This window comes from Eulemur rufifrons, chromosome 16 (genome assembly GCF_041146395.1).
Source record: "Eulemur rufifrons isolate Redbay chromosome 16, OSU_ERuf_1, whole genome shotgun sequence".
Lineage (NCBI taxonomy): Eukaryota > Metazoa > Chordata > Mammalia > Primates > Lemuridae > Eulemur > Eulemur rufifrons.
The window spans coordinates 21,822-41,386 of record NC_090998.1 but is presented as its reverse complement, the minus strand read 5'-3'; positions in this window follow the sequence as shown (position 1 = coordinate 41,386).

Genomic DNA, 19,565 nt, shown 5'->3' with positions numbered 1-19,565 from the left:
GGGACCAGAGGGAGTGAGACCAAAGAGAAACTGGCCAGAGGACATGGAGAGGAGGCTCGCTTGGGATCGAAGAGAAGCGAGGGAAGGAGACAGCACCCTTGCAGAGTGACTTTTAATCTGGGCTTGGGGCCAGGTACAGGGGCTTCCTGGGCTGCAGAATGTGCCCCTGGGCCAGGGCTGCACTACCTGTCCCAGGGCAGGGGCTTGCTGAGCAGCACGGGGACCACAGTGCCGGTGTTGCTGAGTGCCAGAGAGCACATGGCCTGCAGGGTCTCCTCCTCTGTCCTGGCTTCCAGATTTGAGTTGAGCTGTTCAAGGACGCCATCCACAATTTCCTCAACCTACAGGGCAGAGCCAGACGTCCCCATAACTCTTTCCATGCTTCCTTCCCACCTCCCTCCTCTACCAACTCCCAAACTCAGCGGGCCTATTTGCAGTCCTGCCAGGGACGCCCTTCCCAAGGCCGAGTTCTAGGGCGCAGAGGCCAGACCAGCAGGGGCCACACCACACAGTGCAGAAGCTGGCGCCAAGGCCACTGCAGCAAATGCCTGCCACAGCCCCAAGGTTTGTGGGTGACCCCCAGGTCACTCAGGGGGTGCGAGTCCACCAGGACGGAAGGCAAAGGCCCTGCAGACACCTCGGGGGTTCTCCTTCCATCTGGGACCAACTTTCAATCAACTTTCAACCCTCCACACTGCAGGGACGAGTGGCATGGGAGGTGGGGGCCCCAGGCTGTGTCCTGGCCCTCAAGTCCCTAACACGGAGCCCTGGGAAGCCCGTCCCAGTGCGGTGCTCCCAGACACCCTCAGCGAGTCCTTCCGGTTCCGGTCCCCCGGCCAGGCAGCTCTCATCAGTGAGTGAGGGCAACGGTGTCAGGGCCTCAGTGACAGTAGGATGGTCTGAGGGAGCCCAGGCCCTATCTTTAAAGGGACATGGCCACTCAGACAGGTACCCTAGGTAGCCACATTTTAAATTTTTTTCATTGAAGTGGGAGATGTAGATTGTTATTCCAAATCTTCCATGTTAAACTAAACAAACAAACAAACAGACCACACATTCAAAGGTGAGAGTCCCTCCATGAGCTTGTTGATTTGCAATCCACAGCCTAAGCCCTGACACCCTGGGGGACCAGGTGAATGCCCCCAGCCATGCCTCCACGTGCTCTGGCTTTTAGCCACTACAGCTGCCTGCAGCCCTGCCCATGCTGGTGTGAACTGAGGAACCAGACCCCAGCACAGGAGGCAGTTTTGAGCTCAGGACTACAAATGTCACAGCTCATGGGACCACAGAGAAAATCTAGTCCAAGCCTACACTTTACAGGTGAGTGAATTAAGACCAACAGAGAAGGGACTTGCTGGAGGCCCTGCATGTGGTTAGTACTAGAGCCAGGAGAGAGCCCAGGGCTCCTGATTTACAGGGCAGAGCTCTTGCCATAGTGCCACGATACCTTTGTCATGTCTCTGCCCCGCTCTTCCATGACAGCGCTCGTCAGCTGGGCAGCAGCCAGCGACAACTTGGCCTTGCTGTCGGGCCGGCCCTCCACGGCCTCCAGCACCAGGTCGCAGAGCTGGCTCTGGGTGAAGTGCTCTGCAAACGCCTGCAACACGGGCCGCCAGTCTGGACTTACCCAGGCCCCCTGCCTCAGTTGGCCCAGACCACCCCTCCTGGGAACGGGGTGAGGGAGAGCCCCTCTTGGGAGCAAGATGCCCTTTTGTCCTAGGCCTGTGCTGTCTGCCAAGCTCGTAGAGGACACTGTCCCACAGCCAGAGTCTTTGGGGTGGGCGGCAGACACACAGACCTCAGTGCAATGTGGGGCTCAGAGGTCAGAGGCTGCAGAGGCAGAGCAGTGGGACAGAGGGGCTGGCGCCAGGTTCCTTAGTGCCACCTCTGAGGCAGGAGCTGGGATATACAATGCTCAGGAAACATCGGGACCTTGAAAGCAATGCTTCTGGGGGACAGGCCAGGACAAAGGGTCAGGACCCAGGATGCTCAAGGGAGAGCGTATCGAACCCCAGGACCGGACCTTCCATCACACAGGGACAGTCCCCCAAAGGAAACCTTCACAGCCAGTCAGAGAGGGAACGCAGGTGGGATACAAGAGTCCCACCCCAGGGGGCTGGAATATCACGTGAATGAGAGGCCCCAGCTCTCCCCGCTTTGTGTCTGGCCCTGCCCCCTCACCTTGCCAATCCGAACAGTGTTGTCAGAGAAGGTGCTGGCACTGTAGGCTTCACTCTTGCCCTCTTCCTCCAACAGCCCTGTGTTTCCCTCGTCATCTCTGAGACAAAGGCCGCAGGCCCAGCCCTCAGACACTCAGAAGGCTTCCCAGGCTGCCTGGCCTGGCCCAAGGCACCTACACAGCTAAGCCGGCTTGGAGAGAGGTGAGGGTGTGCAGGGGAGGAGGGGACATCACCATAAGGAATGCTGACGGCTCCTGTCTAAGGACCCCCACTTTGCTGCCTCAGACCAGAGACAGAGCTGGGTATGAGTATGAAGCTCAGCCAGACAGAGGAACTGATCCAAAAGAACTCTTTCCTGAGCAGGTATTTTGTCCCAAGAGGGTCACTGCAGGTGTTTCGAGGCAGGTTCCTCCAGAGAAATGCTGTGCTCAGGTAAATTCTAGGCCCCCGCTCTTCTGGAACGGAGCGTGTGCAAGGTTGGAGGGGGACGAGGGAGGGCTGTGTGTACGCGTTTGCATCAGGAGGATGCGGGAAGAGGCTGTAGACGGCCTGGGCAGCCAAGGAGCAGACGCCACCCACGGGGTCCTGGCAGTGCACGGCCAGCATCCTCACCAGGTGCCCCAGCCAGGTGAACGGAATTTCCACCTGGGGAGGAGAGCTGGAAGTCACAAGTTAGCTCAGCCACTGCTTCAGGCTGGGCTGTCGCAGGGGAACAGCTAGGAGGAGGGGACGCATGTGCCAGAGCCCTGAGCGGTGAGACTAGGTGCGGGAACGGGGAAGGAATCAGTTGAGGTGTGGCTGGAAAGCACGTACACTGACAGAGCTGGAGCGGGACCTGACACTGTTCCCCCTTCTCTGCCACTTGACACCCCACTCGTCTTTCAGCCCAGCTCAGACCTGCCCTCTGTGAAGTTCTCCCAGATTCCCGCACTTGCATCGTGTGTTTCCAGATATTCCTCCCACCTCCCTAGGTTTGTACGTGCATCAGGGCATTGAGGGAACGGTCCTGGCCACCTCCATTGCCACTCTAGCACCTGGCACGGTGTCTGGCCACGTGAGTGTGCAGTGACTGCTTGGTGATGGGAATGGAGACTGAAGCATGTGGAGTGACATGGAGTTGGCAGTTGGACTAAGACGACACGGAACATGTGGGGGTGGGGGAGAGGAAGGAGGAAGAAAGGAGAGAACAAGGTGGGATGCACAGGAGGAAGTGGGGGAAGAGGGTGAGGCCGAGTGACCAGCCCAGGGGACCAATGTGATGAAGTTGGGGACAAGGGTAGGGGTGAGGGCAGGCTCTGGGGCAGGTGGCCACTCACTTGGAAGTTATTCATGTTTACAGTAAAGCCAAGAACACAGGTAGCACACCACATGGCCCGTTCCCGCTCGTGGTCATTCCTAGAATTCAGCCACATCTCTAGAAGCTGGAGGGAGAAGAGGACAGGAGAGGCCCAATCAGCTGCGTCCCAGAGGGTGGAAAGGGAACCTTGAGCCTGGCTTCTGCAAAGTACCAGGGCTGTACTTTTGAGAGGAGGATTTCTTTGGCCTAGAGGCACATTGTATGTGGGTCTGCCACCAGAAGCCTTCATTTTCCCAGCCCCAATTTCCCCTTCTCTAGGTGCTAGAAATCTCTCTGCTAGTGCCTCTTTCTTCCAGGTGAAAGCAGAGACTCTCAAATGACAGTGACTAGGGCTCACTTCAATGGGTCAATGTGAACCACAATTCCCCCACCCACTTCTTCCCACTCTTCAGTAGAAAAAGAACTTGGCAATAACAAGGAAGTGTCAACTGTATTCACAAATTCAGTGGTGAGCTATGTGCAAGTTTGTTGGAGAATATAGTTGTGATGATTCCTATTTGGAACACAGGGCGTAAGTGTCTCACCACTGGTAAATGACAGGCCCCAGATACCACTGCTCCAAATACACAACCCTCCACGTCCACCTGTTGCCACTGAACTGACAATGGTGCGGGGAAACAAGGCAACTTGTAACTGAAAAGAAAGAACAGCAGCAGATGAAAAACCCACAACCAACTCCAGAGAATAATGACACTACGCTGATTAAAAACACACACACAAAGACAAAAGCACCCTTCCTGAAGACGGTAGGGACTCCGGCGGGAGCTCCACAAGATGCTCTTATGGCCAGACTCTGATGAGATCCCCAAGCCAAGACTGTGATTCCACACACTATTTCACACAGAAGTGACAGAAGGGGGACTCTATCGATGAAGAGATTTAAGTGCCCAACCAATGGGAATGTGTACATTCCCAAATATGTTGGTTGGCTCAAATCACCTGACTTAAGAGAACAGATTAAAAAATACATATTTGTGAGACCATCAGGGCAAAGCAATCATTGTCTGAATATTTACAATATTAAGAAATTAAATCAAAGTTACATTTTAAGTATAATAATGACAGCACAGTTATATATTTTAATAGAAGCATCTATCGTCTCTACTGTGGTAGATGCTTGAGCTTTTCTAGAATAAAAGGTTTAGAAAATAAGGATAGAAAATTGGGAACAATAATCACAGGGATTCTAAAAGAACCATTACAGGAAGGAAATGTGGAGCATCAGGAATGAAGAGCCACAGGCACGGCAAATACCTGGGAAAATGTCACCAACTCCTCTTCCACTGACGTGTGTGAAACACATTGTCTGGCTCAAAGAAAACACCGTGAAGCTGACAGGTGGGGTTTCGACGTATGTCGATGTAGCGCATGAGACAGCTCCAACATGGCGGGGGAGCTCCCAGGGGCCTATGTGCTGAGCAGGTCTCCACATTCCACCTGGAAGGGTGACACAGTGGCTCTAGGCAGGCTGTGAAAAGCCCCACGTGTGTACTGTAACCCCTAGAGTGGCCACTGTAAAACCATATAAAAAGACACAGTCAAAACACATCAGGTAAATTAAAATGTAACATTAAAATGGGAAAATAACCCACAGAGGGCAAGAAAGAGGAAACAGAGGAAGAAAAGTCCAAGGGAACAAACAGAGCACGATGATGAAGCGGTGCACCTAAAAGTATATCAACACTTTCTTTAAACACGAATAAGCTAAGCACACCAATTAAAAGACACCAATTGTCAGAATGCATTTTTAAAATGTGCCTACTGAATGGATTTTAAAAACCACCCACTCTATGTGGAAAGGACAGATGAAGAGACACCATGCACAAGATAATAAAAAGAGACTGTGGCTATAGTAACAACAGAAAAATGAGTCTTTGTAACAAAGGCAACTGCCAGACTCAAGAAGATATTTCAGGATAATAAGAGCTCAGTTTAGGCCGGGCGCGGTGGCTCACGCCTGTAATCCTAGCACTCTGGGAGGCCGAGGTGGGCGGATCGTTTGAGCTCAGGAGTTCGAGACCAGCCTGAGCAAGAGCGAGACCCCATCTCTACTAAAAATAGAAAGAAATTATATGGACAGCTAAAAATATATATAGAAAAAAAATTAGCCGGGCATGGTGGTGCATGCCTGTAGTCCCAGCTACTCGGGAGGCTGAGACAGGAGGATCACTTGAGCTCAGGAGTTTGAGGTTGCTGTGAGCTAGGCTGACGCCACGGCACTCACTCTAGCCTGGGCAACAGAGTGAGACTCTGTCTCAAAAAAAAAAAAAAAAAAAAAAAAAAAAAAAAGAGCTCAGTTTACCAAGAAGATACAACAATCCTAAATGTGCATGGACTTAACAACAGAGCTTCAGAACACATGAGACAAAAACTCACAAAACCGAAAGGAAAAATAGGTGAGTCCACAGTTACAGTTGGAGACGTCAACACTCCCTTCTTGGTAATCCATAGAACTAGTAAACAGATAATCAGCAAGGATATAGTAGAACTGAACAATGCCATCAACTGGCATTTCAGAACACTCCATCCAACAAAAGCAGAATACACATTCTTTTCAAGTGTACATGGAACATTCACCAAGATAGGCTACATCTTGCTTCATAAAACAGAGCCTTAACAAATCTAAAAGAATTAAAAACATGCAAAGGAAGGATATGGACAGCAAACATGCATGTGTAAATATAACCAAAATCATGAGCCATTAGAGAAATGCAAATTAAAACCACACTGAGTATCACTATACCTGGTAGAATGGATAAAGTAAAAAATGACACCAAATGCTAGCAAGTATGCAAAGAACCTGGACACCTCATGCATTGCTGGTGTGATTATACTACGGCACAGCCACTCTGAAAAATAGTCTGGTGGTTTCTTATAAAACTAAACATGCACTTACCACATGACTCAGCAATTGCACTCTTCAGCATTTATCCCAGAAAATGGAAACTTATCTTCACAAAACACATGTACACGAAGGTTCACACGAGCTTTCTTCATAATATCCCCACATTGGGAACCACCCCCATGTCTTTCAACAGGTGAATGATGAAACCGACTCTAGCACCCCATGTAATGCAGCACCACCCACGGATAAAAAGAAATAAACTCGATACACGTGACAACTGGGAGGAGCTAAAGAGCTTGAAACTTAGTGAAAAAAAGCCAGTCTCATGCAAGGTCACCCACTGTATGATTCCACGTACAAAACATCCTCAAAATGGCAGAACTATAGAGCTGGAGAATAGATTAGTGGTTGTCACCAGAGGACAGGAACGAGGGGGGGGGATGTGACTGAGAAGGGGTAGCACAACCGAGTTCTGCTTGGTGATGAAACAGCGGCACATCAATGATGGAGGTGGTGCTGTTACACCATACTGCCCTTGAGATCAAATGGCATAGAACGCGCACACACACACACACACACACACGCACATACGCACACACACACACGCACGCACACACACGCACATGTGTCAAAACTGAAAACTGAACAAGATCTTAGTCTGACAGCAGTGCCTGGCGCCAACCCCCTGGTTGACAGCGCACTGCTGTTATATGAGATGTCGCCATTAGGGGGAGCTGGGGAAGCATCCAAGTGACGGTATCTACTATTTTTGCAAATCCCCGTGAATCTAAAATCATTTTAACATAAAAAGTTAAGAAGACAACCAGCAGCAAAAAGACTGGATGCAGCCCAGTGTCCACCCACAGGGGACAGACTGAACAAGCTGCAGGGGTCCACACGGTGCACGCGCACACAACATCCCGAAGACGGTACCTGGGGACCGGGTCGGGGAGAGAAGCAGGCCCCGGGCCCCGAGAGAAGGCACTGCCTGCCCTGTGGGAAGGAGAGAGCCACAAGAAGGGACCAGGACACGTCTGTGCTTCCTTCTACAGTGAGGGCAGGAGGCGGCGCGGAGCTGGCGCCCACGGCCATCTCTAGGGAGGAGGAGTCGAGAGGACCAGGGGGGTGGGGGGGAACCACACTGCCCCGCAAAGACCGTGGTTTTCGCTTTTTCATTATGTGAGTTCTGACAGAATCAAAATCTTCAATTAAATTAAAAGAACAGAAACCCTAAAACTTAACACAAATAAATAGGAATGATATCAATTTGATACTATAATCACACAGAAAACAATGATCTCAACTAACTCTCAAACAAAATACTTTGACTATAACTCCTCAGGAATCTCTGCTCTGACAACCAAACAAGTGCAAAGAAAACTTAACCTTCATATGGTAATTGGGGAGCAGACACCCAAGAGAAGGCCAAAGTGTCACACTGACATTAGCATAAAGTCAGTAAAATCCATGAAAAAGACAACACCATTTAAAAATGGGCAAATTACTGGAAGCTGGACCTTACCTTTTTGAGTCAAGCACTTTATAAACATTCTCACCCAGTTCCAACACAACTGTCTGGGGCAGGTACTACGGTCATCCCGCCCTCCCGGGCAGGAGTGAGTCCCCAGGGCCACAGAGCTAACGACAGAAGCAGGCAGCGCGGGCGTGCGTGTGCAGGGCCTGTGCTTCCAACCCGACGGCTGTGCGGGAGCAGAGGGGGCGCGGAGACGGTGGCCACAGCACTGGCTGAAGGAAGAAGAAAGGCAGCATTTCTCCTCCAAGGGAGAGAACCAAGGTGTTTAGATCCCAGCCCTGATCACCTTCCCTCAAAGCTCTGCACCCAGCCTTCATCCTCAGTTCTGCCTCTTCTCCTGTCCCTGACTGTTCTGTTCCCAGCTATACTGGGGTGACAGAATTCACATCCATCCCAAACCTTAGAATGTGATTCTGTTTGGAAATAGGGTCATTGAAGATGTCATCAAGTTAAGGTGAATTCACACTGGATTAGGGTGGGCCCTGCCTAATCCAATGATTGCTGTCCTCATAAATTAGAGCGCGCGCGCACGCACACACACACACACACACACACACACGGGAGAATACACCACGTGAAAATGGAGGCAGAGATTGGAGTGGCATGCCTACAAGGCAAGGGACACCAAGGGTTGGCAGGAACCACCAGAAGCCAGGGGAGAGGCATGGAATGGAAGAACAGATTCTCCCTCAGGACCTCCAGTGGGAACTAACCCTGCCAACACCTTGAATTTAGATGTGCGGCCTTCCCATCCGTGAAAGAGTAAATTCCTGCTGTTGAAGCCAGCCGGTTGTGGCGCATTGCTACGGGAGTCCTAGGAAACGAATACACCAGCGTGCAAGCTTTCCCTCCCACTCACCTCTGAGCAGGACTGGATCTCAGTGGCCTCGCAGTGACAAGTGCTGCCATGAGCCTCCAGAGAGACTGCAGCACCATCCTGAGCAGTCCCTGATGGATGAAGAGCGACTCCCAGGACTGCTGAGGTAGCAGCCCGCCCCTCCTTCTACACTCGGCTGATCACTCCCACCCCCAGGAAGGCTTCCTGCTCATTCTTCCCTGCTCATATTTCCCTGCATTTCCAGGTGCCACTTGCCCACCACTGACCTGAAAGAATCCTCTGTTGTTTTCACCAGAACACAGCTGTCTGCCTGGGGTGCGGTTTGTCCTAGTGGACTAGAGTTCCCTGACATGCAGCTCCCCAACCCTGCCATTCCCCACTCCCTAAGCTGTGCTCATTCTGGGACTCTGCTTCTAAGGGTGCTGTGATCAGTAGCAATGACTGGGAGGTGGCTGTCCCCAGGGAGGAAAGAGGGCCAGCCTGGCTGTCTGCAGGCAACTGAGTCACAATAGCAGGACAGCGCCCTTCCCCTCTCACCCTCACATGAACCTCGTGGCCCTGCCCAGCAATAGTATGTCTTTGCCTTTAAGGCAGAACCTTATAAAGAAAGTGGGTGACCTGCCTGCAAGGGCTTCTGCGTGACACCAAGGGCCTCCACACTGGCAAGAAGGGAAGGCACCTCCCCAAGGAATCAAGTACTCCAGAGAGAAGCCATTCCTCCTGGGCAGTGGGGTTCCCAGCCCTGTCCAAATGCCCCCATTCCCAACAGGAACTACACTGAGGACAGCCTTGGAGGGCACAACCTGAGGAAATCCTGCTGAGCTTTTCTGACGTGGCCGTCTTTCCTCCATAACATACGTGACTATGAACTGACAAAGAACAGTCGCAGACATCTGATGGAAAGAAGGCCCAAGACAGACTGACAGACCACTGGATGCCAAACCAGTTCAGTAAATAGTAGAAAACACTGTTTCAAAAATTCTTGTTAATATCCTCAGAGAAGCTCAAGGGACTATGGCATTCATGAAATAAGACCAACCAGTCAAGAGAAAGGAACAGAGAACATGAAAGAGTGCCTAGGAATGAAGCATAAGAATTCAAATGTAAACATTGAATCCCTTTTCCCTCCCTCAAGGAAACACCCGGGCCCTGTAGGAGGTGGACTCAGATCTCCTACTCCTGGGACTCCCTGAAGGCCTGTATCCACGGGCCTTGAGTAAAATCACTGTTGAACCTTCCAGAGTGGTTTCAATTATACAGGGAAGGACTGAGTGTCCACCTTTGGGTCAGAATATTCAAGGAGCAGCAGTGGCCATCAATGAATGTCCCCAAGGAGGGCATCAATCTCATGGGCAGAGGTCAGACTGCCTGACCTAGCAACCCCTCTTCCTAGGATGAACAATTGTTTCTGTTAAAGATGGTGGAAGATCCTTCCATAAAACTGCCAAACCTAGACTTCCTGCCCTCTCAAAAACAAACAATAAAAACAAGGTGGCAACCATCAGGCAGCTCCTGACCATGTTAGCCCGGCCCTCCATGGGATTGGACGCCTCCTCCTGCAGGCCCTCTGAGGGGCAGGCAGAGCACACCCTTGCAGCATGTGAGCAGGAGCTCTGCTCGGCTGTCCGACTCCAAGACCAGCTCGAGCTTCCTAAGGTCCAGGGTGAAGCAGAGTGACCAGAGAGCAATGGCCAGCAATGACAGCTGGGGAAAGGCAGACCAGTGGCGCAGAGAGAGATGGGGTCCATGCCAGCATCACTCACCACTGGGGGGTCAGGAGTTTCTGTGTGGAGACGAACTCAGAGCCGACATCAAAGAGAAGATAAAGCAAGGGGACAGTGCAAGCCCTTGGGGGGTCCCATCTCCAGCCCCCACCAGCAGCCCACCTTCACGACTGCAGAGGAGGAGGAGGGGGAGGAGCAGAAGCAAAGTGGAGAAGGCACAACCGTGCAGTGCCGGGGCCTGGGACATTGCCACTCGGCCTAGCACACAAACCACTGCCGTTCCAGCTTATAGAATAAGCAAGTGCTAGTCAGTGCAGAATGGACACCCCATCCCTCGCCCTGCTGGGATGGGAGGTCAGGGGTGGGCGAGTGCGGAGTGAGGCCAGAGCTGGGGCAGAGGAGGAACCAGGGACAGGACGGTCTGTGTGTCCACGACGTGGCGATTCCCACCCGTTTGAAAATGTTCCACGCCAGGGTTTGAAAATGAGAAGCGAAGGCCAGAGGACCTGGTGTAGGGCTGCTCTCCTCCAGGCGAGGCTCCCTCCCATCCACGCTGCGGCCCTGACCCTTCGTCTTCCTCCCCCGTCCGGGCCAGATGCGGTCTGCAGCCTCACCACACCGCAGACCCGCACCCCGGCATCCCGGCACCCCGCAGGGTCTCAGCCTGCACCCACCCCTCCCACGCTTGGAGCAGCTGGAGGGCCCCCTCCCCCACACTCACCGGTGAGGTGGAAGCAGCTGGGGCAGGGGCTGGCAGGGCCCAGGCCCTCGGAGCCCCCTCCGTGGTGCTCTCACTCAGGACCTTGACAGCCGAGTTGTTGCTGGGCTGACACACCAAGCTCACCAGTTTGGGCAAGGATGCCTGGCAGGGGACGTGCCAGGGCTTCAGTACCAACCCCAAATCAGCCCCAGTCGCGTGCTCGGATGCCTTTCCTGGAGGGCCTGTGAGGCCTGTAGACACAGCCCCCTCTCCCCCAGGCATTCCTATCATCTCTGTCTCTCTCCCCTCTCACCCCATGTTGGTAAGATGGCACCATGGTCCTTATTTAAATGACACCAGGAAGGACTTGATCAGGTAGAGGGGTGTCCTGAAATTTGGAATGGTGTGACTGGTCATGGCCTTCACTGGGGAGCATGCCAGAGGCAGAAGAAACGCGAGAGCTCAGGAGACAGGGCTTGTTGCGGGGAGAGCGGCTGCATGCAGAGGGGAGAGGACCCCAAGCTGCACCCTCCCACTGCCCTCCTGCCCACTCCACAGCACGCCAGCTCCCAGGAGCTCCAAGAACTCTCGGAGGCTGCTGTGAGCAGGCAGGGGACATCACATCCCCCTTTCGTGCAGAAGGAGAGAGTGCAGCCCACAGAGCAATTTACTCAAGACGTCACAGCCAGACGTTGGCAAAGGGTCTCTGGCTCTGGCCTCCAGATTCACCACCCAGTGACCCTCGTGTGCTCCCTTAGCCCCTCCTCAGAGGAGCCCCAGGCCCTGGAGTGGGAAGAGACAGAGGTGGGGACGGGGGAAGACACAGGACACGGGAGATGGAGGGGAGGGAGGAGGAGGCGGTCTAGGGGTCAGAGGAGTGAGTGCGCTGGGAGCCAGGGGAGGGGGAGGGGGAGAGGCCTCTGTGGCCCCAGCTATTTGTACCGTCTGTAGGATTCTGGAGCACGTGTGATGGATGTCCTCTTTATTCCAGACGAACAAAAAAAGAACTAAAATCTGAAAGCAATGCCGGCTGACTCTCTTGGTCAAGGCCTCCCCTGGTCCAGGCCCACCAACCAGGGCTGGGAAGGCCAAACCGCACCCCACCGCCAAGTCCTGCCAGCCGGCCTCCTGCCTCCCCTCTGCTCCTCACCCTGCCCTTTCTCTCTGCCCTCCCCTGAGCTGGCTTACTCCCTCGGGTCCCCCTCAGGGCTGGCCCTGCTCACTGAGGGGTCTGACTTGCTGAGCTTGATGACATAGTTGCTGATGACGCTGCCCTGGGGAAGGCTCAAGGAGTCACGGCAGCCCTGCACCTCAGGGAAGCTTAGGAAGCCGTGTGCCCCTGTGGGGTCACAGACTGTCACATGCAAGACAGCAAGGGACCTCAGGGAGGCCGTCTGACCCCTGGGGTTCCAGGTGAGGACACAGAGTGCCTCGGCAAGTTAGGGAGGTCTTCAAGGAACCTGGACCTCCCGATTCCAAGTCTGCTGTGACTCTTCGGTGGACTCTGTAACCACGGCACGGCACCAGTCGCCGATCCTGACCACTTCTAGACCACTGCCCTGAAGTTCTGACTGATACCAGCTCCCACCATCCTCCTGGAGAACGCTCAGCACTGAGCTTGCCCACACGGCTTGTCCCCAGAGGCATCTGGGTAGGGGACAATCTGAGTCCAGGAAAGGCCCTATGTTCTAGCCTTCACAGGTCAAGCCAGTGACAAATCCTGCAAGTCCCGAGGGCCCAGCCCTCAAGAGCTCAGGCTCTTCGTGAGTCTTCTGGGGACTTGGGCCCTTGTCTTTCAGGATGATGCCATTGTCCTATATTTGGTGCTTAAAGCCACTGTGCCCTGTTCTCGCCATCCCAACACTCTGTCCTGCACCATCCAAAGCTGGGAGTCTCTGCTGCCTCCAGCCCTGCTTGCAGAGCTTGTTCAAAATACAGCTGCTCAGACCCCAGCCCAGATATGTCTGAGGCTTTCCCTCCCTCGGCAAACTGTGACTTCTGGGGTGCTGATCGGTGTCATCTGGAGCTCCATGGCTCCCTGCGGACACCACAGTGCTGCCCAGAGCAAAGGAGGCAGGTAGGAACCACCTGTCTGCTTCTCCAACTCTTCTCGGGCTTTGAAAAACCCAAATGTATCCCAAGGGCAGGGTCCTGAGGCCAGAATTGGCCTGGGCAAGGGGGCCCTCTGGGGCCCCTCCCTTCCTCCTTCTTCACCATCCCCGCCCCATGAACAAGACCTCAAGGTCTCAGAAAGCACTTGCTCTCCCAGCACAAGCATGCAGCCCTCTGGTCACTGGTCTGTGGTCCTCCTGTGTCACCGCAATAGCAGAATCATCACCTGTGTCTCCACTGTCTCTGTCTGGGGCACTAGACAAACACAGACATGCAGGTCGAGGTCAGTTTCCTCCCTCCTCTGCTGTTGCTTCAGGAGACAGAAGACAGACAGGTGGGAGGAGTTCCAGGTGCAGTCCTGGTCTCCAAAGGCCAGGTGGCATCTCCACAGGTGTGTTAGCCACTCCTCTGCCTCCCAACTGCACTGAGATCCACAGCCTAGAAGGAAAAGTGCCCTGAAACAGTCCTGTTATCAAGCTGGCATTGGAGCCCCAGCCCTTGCCAGTCTCCCGTGGCTGCCCACACAACCCCCTCTCCAGCCAAGCTGTGCTCCCACCCTCTGTGCATCTCGGCCTGCAGACCTTGTCCCCTGCCCTTCTTCACTGTGAGCTTCTCTCCTAGCCCACAGTGACACCCTCCTTCCCTGCCTTTGGTCGGTCTCCTCCATGAAGCCCGTCCCAGACCCTGACGGATTACTCCCTGCACTCCTGCCGACAGCGCCGTGCACCTGTTTCAGCAACTTAGTGCACGGCCTGGCGTGGTTTCCCCGCAGGAACAGCCTCACCTTCCTGCCCACCAGCGAGCTCGTTGAGAGCGGGCCCGAGTCTTCCTTGCGTGTGTCTCAGTGCCCAGCACCGCGCCTCGCACACAGTGCGTGTTTAACACAAGCACGTGACTGCAGGCAAGCCTGCTCCTCAAGGCGACAGTCACAGATAAACTTCTGTAAAACCACCTGCATCACAGGTGCTGTTCCAAGCACACCAGGTACATGTCTGCTCATGGAATCCTCACTAAAACCCCTACAGGTAGGTAATACTTTTACCTCCGTTTTTCAAATGAGGAGACAGAGGCACAGACATGGGTGGATTTGCCCAAGGTTGCACAGGTAGTAAGAGGCAAAGCCAGGATTTGAACCCACTGGGTTTACTTTGAGTTTAAAACAGTGCTTTTAACTACTGGCCTGGACCATCTCCAAGAGAAAGGAGATCACCTAGGAAAGAGCAAGTCCTGGAGCCCCAGGCCCTCACCCATCCCACTTACCTCCACGGACCCCCCCATCCCCCAATCAAAGCCTCAAAGGCTGACGTAGCTGTTGCTTTATCCTCAGATTTTATCATTTCTTTAAGTAGGTGGAATATGGGATACTTGCATAACTTGCCCGTGAAAAGGGTGTGCAGGCAAGAGAATTACGGGTGTGTGTGAGTGGCAGGTAATAAGCAGGAGTGAATCATGCCCACAGCCACTGACGACAGGGGCTGGAGACATCGGGGTCCTTCAGGACGGAGAGAGGAAGGAGGAAAGCAGAGAACCAGTGTGTGTCCAGCATTTGCCATGGGCCAGACACAGCGCCACAGGCTTCTCCTGAGCTAGACCTTGGCCCTCCCCTACCCCCGCATACCCTGTCCTAGGCCAGCACACCATGCTCATCAGTACTGTAATGACATTATCTCCTTTCTGAGCTGGGGGTCCCCACAGAAGACAGGGAAGGCAGTCCCAGGCTAAGCGAGTGGACACCAAAGGGGCGGGGCGGCCAATGCCTGTGGCCTTGCAGATCCACTTCACTGCAGGCAGAGCCCTCCTGAACTACTTTGTGTCTTCTCTACAAGGAAGGAAGTCCCCCCACCACCATGGGAACTTAGCCCCCTCCAGTCCAGGGCGACAAAAATGGTCCTGAGTACACACAGACACACACCCACACTCACACCTGGGGCTAGGGAAAGGTGCTCACTTAGGAGATAGAAAGCCCTCAGGGCAAAGGTGTGGCTCCCCACAGAGAGAGGATGTGACTGGCTGACTCTGTCACTCATCTGTAGGGAGACCAAGGCCATCAGACCTGGGAGGACTGAAACCAGGGCCCCTAGGCATGGCTGAGGAAACTGAGGCATGAAGCCATGACAAAGGTGGTGCTTGGCTATAAGGAAAACAGGAAGATAGAAGCCAGGAACTCATATCCCCTCTCCAGTGGGAGATAGTGGCCAAAAAATTAAACACAAGGAAGATATCACCCTTTTGCCCAGTGTCAATGGTCTTCTTCCTACTCCACACCACAGAAGTCCTGGCATTTCCCACAAGCTGATGGAGAGTCGTGAACCTTCTGTCCTTTTCCCAGAGTTTAGGGGAGCAACAAAGGCCTTTCACCCCAGGAAACAAGATGTGTCCAGTTGACCTCATGGGATCCCACTCTGCACCCAGAAGCCAGGCATGTGCCTGTTCCAGGGAAGCCTTAGCTGTATACAGCTAAGGTCACCGTGTGAAAGACGCCTGTGCTGTGTGGAGGTGGTGACCCACCTGGCCTGGGGAAGCTGTCATCTCCAAAGCAGAGAAAAAGGGCAAGCCCAGGATGCTTCTAGACCCACGGCAGTCACCTGCTTGAATAGCATACCTGTAATCTCATCCAGCTGGGATTCCAACCTCACACCTCACAGCCCCTGAGGGCCAGAGCATTCAGGACAGGGCGGATACACTGTGTGCCTAAGGACTGTCAGGATAAGGCTTCCCGGACCCCTCTGCAGCCTTAAGGAAAATACTCTGCAATTTACTTTTTCTGATATGAATATAGCCATTACAGGCTTTTGTTTGAGAAGTGTTAGCATGTGTATCTTTTTCTACCCTTTTACTTTTAACCTATTTGTGTTTTTGCCTTTTAAGTGCATTTCTTGTAGGTATCTGTTTGCCAATCATTGCCTTTTAATTGGGATATTTAGATCATTGACATCTAACATGATTATTTATGTGGCTAAGTTTAAGCCTACCATCTTGCTATTTGTTTTCCATTTGCCTCAATTCTTTGTTCCCCTTTCCCTCTCTTTCAGTCTTTTAAAAAATTATTGAATATTTTTAATAATTCTACTTTATATCCTTCATTGGTTTATTTGCTATAGCTCTTAGTGATAGCACACATCTTTAACTTATCCCAGTCAACCTTCAAGAGATACTATACTACCTTATGGATAGTAAGAATAGGCATGCTTATACTGTAAGGATACTTTGCGCTATTGTCATACATTTTACTTCTACATGTTAAAAACTCCACAATACGTTGTTATGTTTGTTGTTTAGTTTTCTGTTTTTTTTGTTTTTTTTCTATTTTTGAGACAGGTTCTCACTATGTTGCCCAGGCTGGCCTAGAACTCCTGGGTTCAAGCCATCCTCCCACCTAAGCCTCCTGAGTAGTGGGACTGCAGGCATGTGTCACCACACCTGGCTTAATTTTTGTTTAAACACTTATCTTTTAGAGAGATTTTAAAAATAAGAAAAGATATTTATCCACATAGGTACCATTTCTGCTTCTCTTCCTTCTTTTGTATAAGACTGTATATTATTTCCAACTGGTATCATTTTCCTTCTGCCCGAAGGACTTCCTTTAACATTTAGAGTGTGGATCTACTGATGATCAACTCTCTCAGCTTTCGTATGTCTGAAAACGTTTTTTTTCCAATTCATTTCTGAAAGGTATTTTCACTGGGTATAGAATTCTAGGAGACAGGACAGGGGCCTAATGGTGAGCTAGAAGCAGCCTGCACATGCTGCTGTCAAGGAGAGGATCGAATGTTGCAAGTAAATGCCCACTTAACATGGACCTTCTCGGAGACAGCATTGTAAATCATCAGAGAAGTGATGGGAGACACTCAGAGTGAAGGAGTCCGGAATGGGGAGACCCACCTGCCAAGACTGGAAGGTACCTGGGGGAGACACCTACACGTGGGGAAGGGATAAAGGAGAGCGCCCCAGGACCCCAGGCTCTATGCATAGACACTGTGACTTGAGCTGTTTGGGGCCCCTCAACACCACCATGGGCCTCTATACTGATCAGGGAACTGGTTGGAAACTGGATAGTAAAGTTGCATTGGAGAGCTAGCTCTGCAGGGACCTGCTGGCCTCTGTTCCTGGGTCGCCATAGCTGAAACCCCTTTGAGCTGTTGGGTCCAGAGAACCCAGTCTACACAAGTATCAGCTGCATTGCCCCTTGCCAGGACGGGGAGGGAGCAGGAAGAGCACATGCTGTCACGTGCGTGTGACTGGGAGCCAAGCACACTACCCACCAGGGAACTCAGATGGATTGTGCCATGCCGCCACTTGAGAGGTCCACAGTTGCAGCCCCAGTGGGATGTGTATGAGGAGAGACCCAGCTGTCCAGTGGCCCAGTCCACACAGCCCCATGTGCCAACCAGCACAACAGGCCCCCCAACCCTGTGTGCCATGGTGCTGAAATCCACAGCCCCAAGAACTTGTGTGCCGTGTGGAGGTCCAAGCCCCTGGGTACCTGTGTGCTGACCTAAGGAGCAAGCCCTGTGGCCCTGCATGCCATGCTGAGGTCCACACCCCCGTGCACCTGCACACCCACCCACCATGGGGCAAGCCACAAACCCATTGACCCATGTGCCACATGGGCATCCACACCCCTGTGGATCAGCCTGCCAGCCAGAGGGCCATGTCCCTGCAGCACCACACTATGCCACACCTGTGGTCCAGCTCTCCACCACAGACTCACCAGCCATAAGCCACTCTCCAGTGCATACCACCATTATACCTAGACCTGGGCGGAATGAACACCCACACCCTTGACAACTGCAGCCACTGCCTAGATAGCCTCACCAAGCAGCCACCGCCACTGCTGTGGGGAGACACAGGTGGAGCAATGTCCAGCAATGCCCACCTCTGTGGAGAGGGACTCACCCAGCCCCCTGCCCAGGCTTCCAACAATGGCCTAGGGACAAACCCACCACTCCACACAAAGATCCTGGGACAACCACAGGGGAATGGGACAACATAGAACAGCTACGTTACAAAATCATAGTTTAGCCATCCCTGTCCTACTGAATCAACATTCTGGAATAGGACACAGCGGTGCCATCTGGCGACCTTGCCTCCTTCTCACTAAGCAGGAGAGTCTCAGCAAAGGAGAACAGGAGCACTCCAATCCTATCGGTCCTGAACTGAGAGAAGAGGTTTCAGATGAAAAGAAACCAGCAAAAGAATTGTCAACATGAAAAAACAAGCTAATTCAACACCCTCAAAGGAACACAATAGACCTATAGCAACAGACCCCAATCAAAAGGAAATTGTCAAAATGCCAGAAATAGAATTCAGAATATGCATGGCAAATAAGATGAATGGGATTGAATTGAAAGTTGAAAGCCAACACAAAGCTAAAAAAATATTTTAGGACATGAATTAAAAAAAATGAAAAAGTCACTACAGAGACAGACACATAAGAAATGATATAGCAGAACTTTAAAAAATAAAGGAATCACTTAAGGAATTTCAAAATACAGCAGAAAGCTTCAACAACAGACTAGAGTCTAGGCCAAGCAGAAGACAGAATTTCAGATCTTGAAGATAAGGCTTTCAAACAAACCCAGTCAGGCAAAGATACAGAAAAAAGAATTTAAAAGAATGAACAATCACTCAGAGAAATATAGGATTATGTAAAGCAAACCAATATACAAATTATAGGTATCATTGAGAGAGAAGAAAAAGCAAAAAGCATGGAAAACCTGTTCAAGGGAATTATTGAAGAAAACTTCCCTGGTATTGCCAAAATTCAGATATCTAGATGCAAGATGGTCATTGAACACCAGGATGATTCATAGCAAAGAGGACATCTCCAAGACACCTGGGCATCAACCTGGCCAAGTCAAAACAAAAGAGAAAATTCTACAAGATTAAAGTCATAACCAATCTACAAAGGAAAACCCATCAGGCTAACAGCAGACCTCTCAGTGGAGACCTTACAAGCCAGAAGGGATTGGGGCCCCATTTTTAATCTTCTTAAACAGAACAACTGCCAGCCAAGAATTTTGTATCCTGCAAAACTAAGTTTCATAGGTGATGGAGAAACTTATGAAAGACTTTCTGTACAAACACTAAGGGAATTTGTCACTACCAGACCTGCCCTACAGGTAATACTCAATAGTGCATTATACATGGACCAGCACAAAAGACACCCACCAGTGTAAAAACACTAAAAATTAAAGTTCACAGCTCTCATAAAACAATAGCAAAGGAGGGAAAATAAAACAAAAAGGTATTATTCAACATGACAAACAGAACAG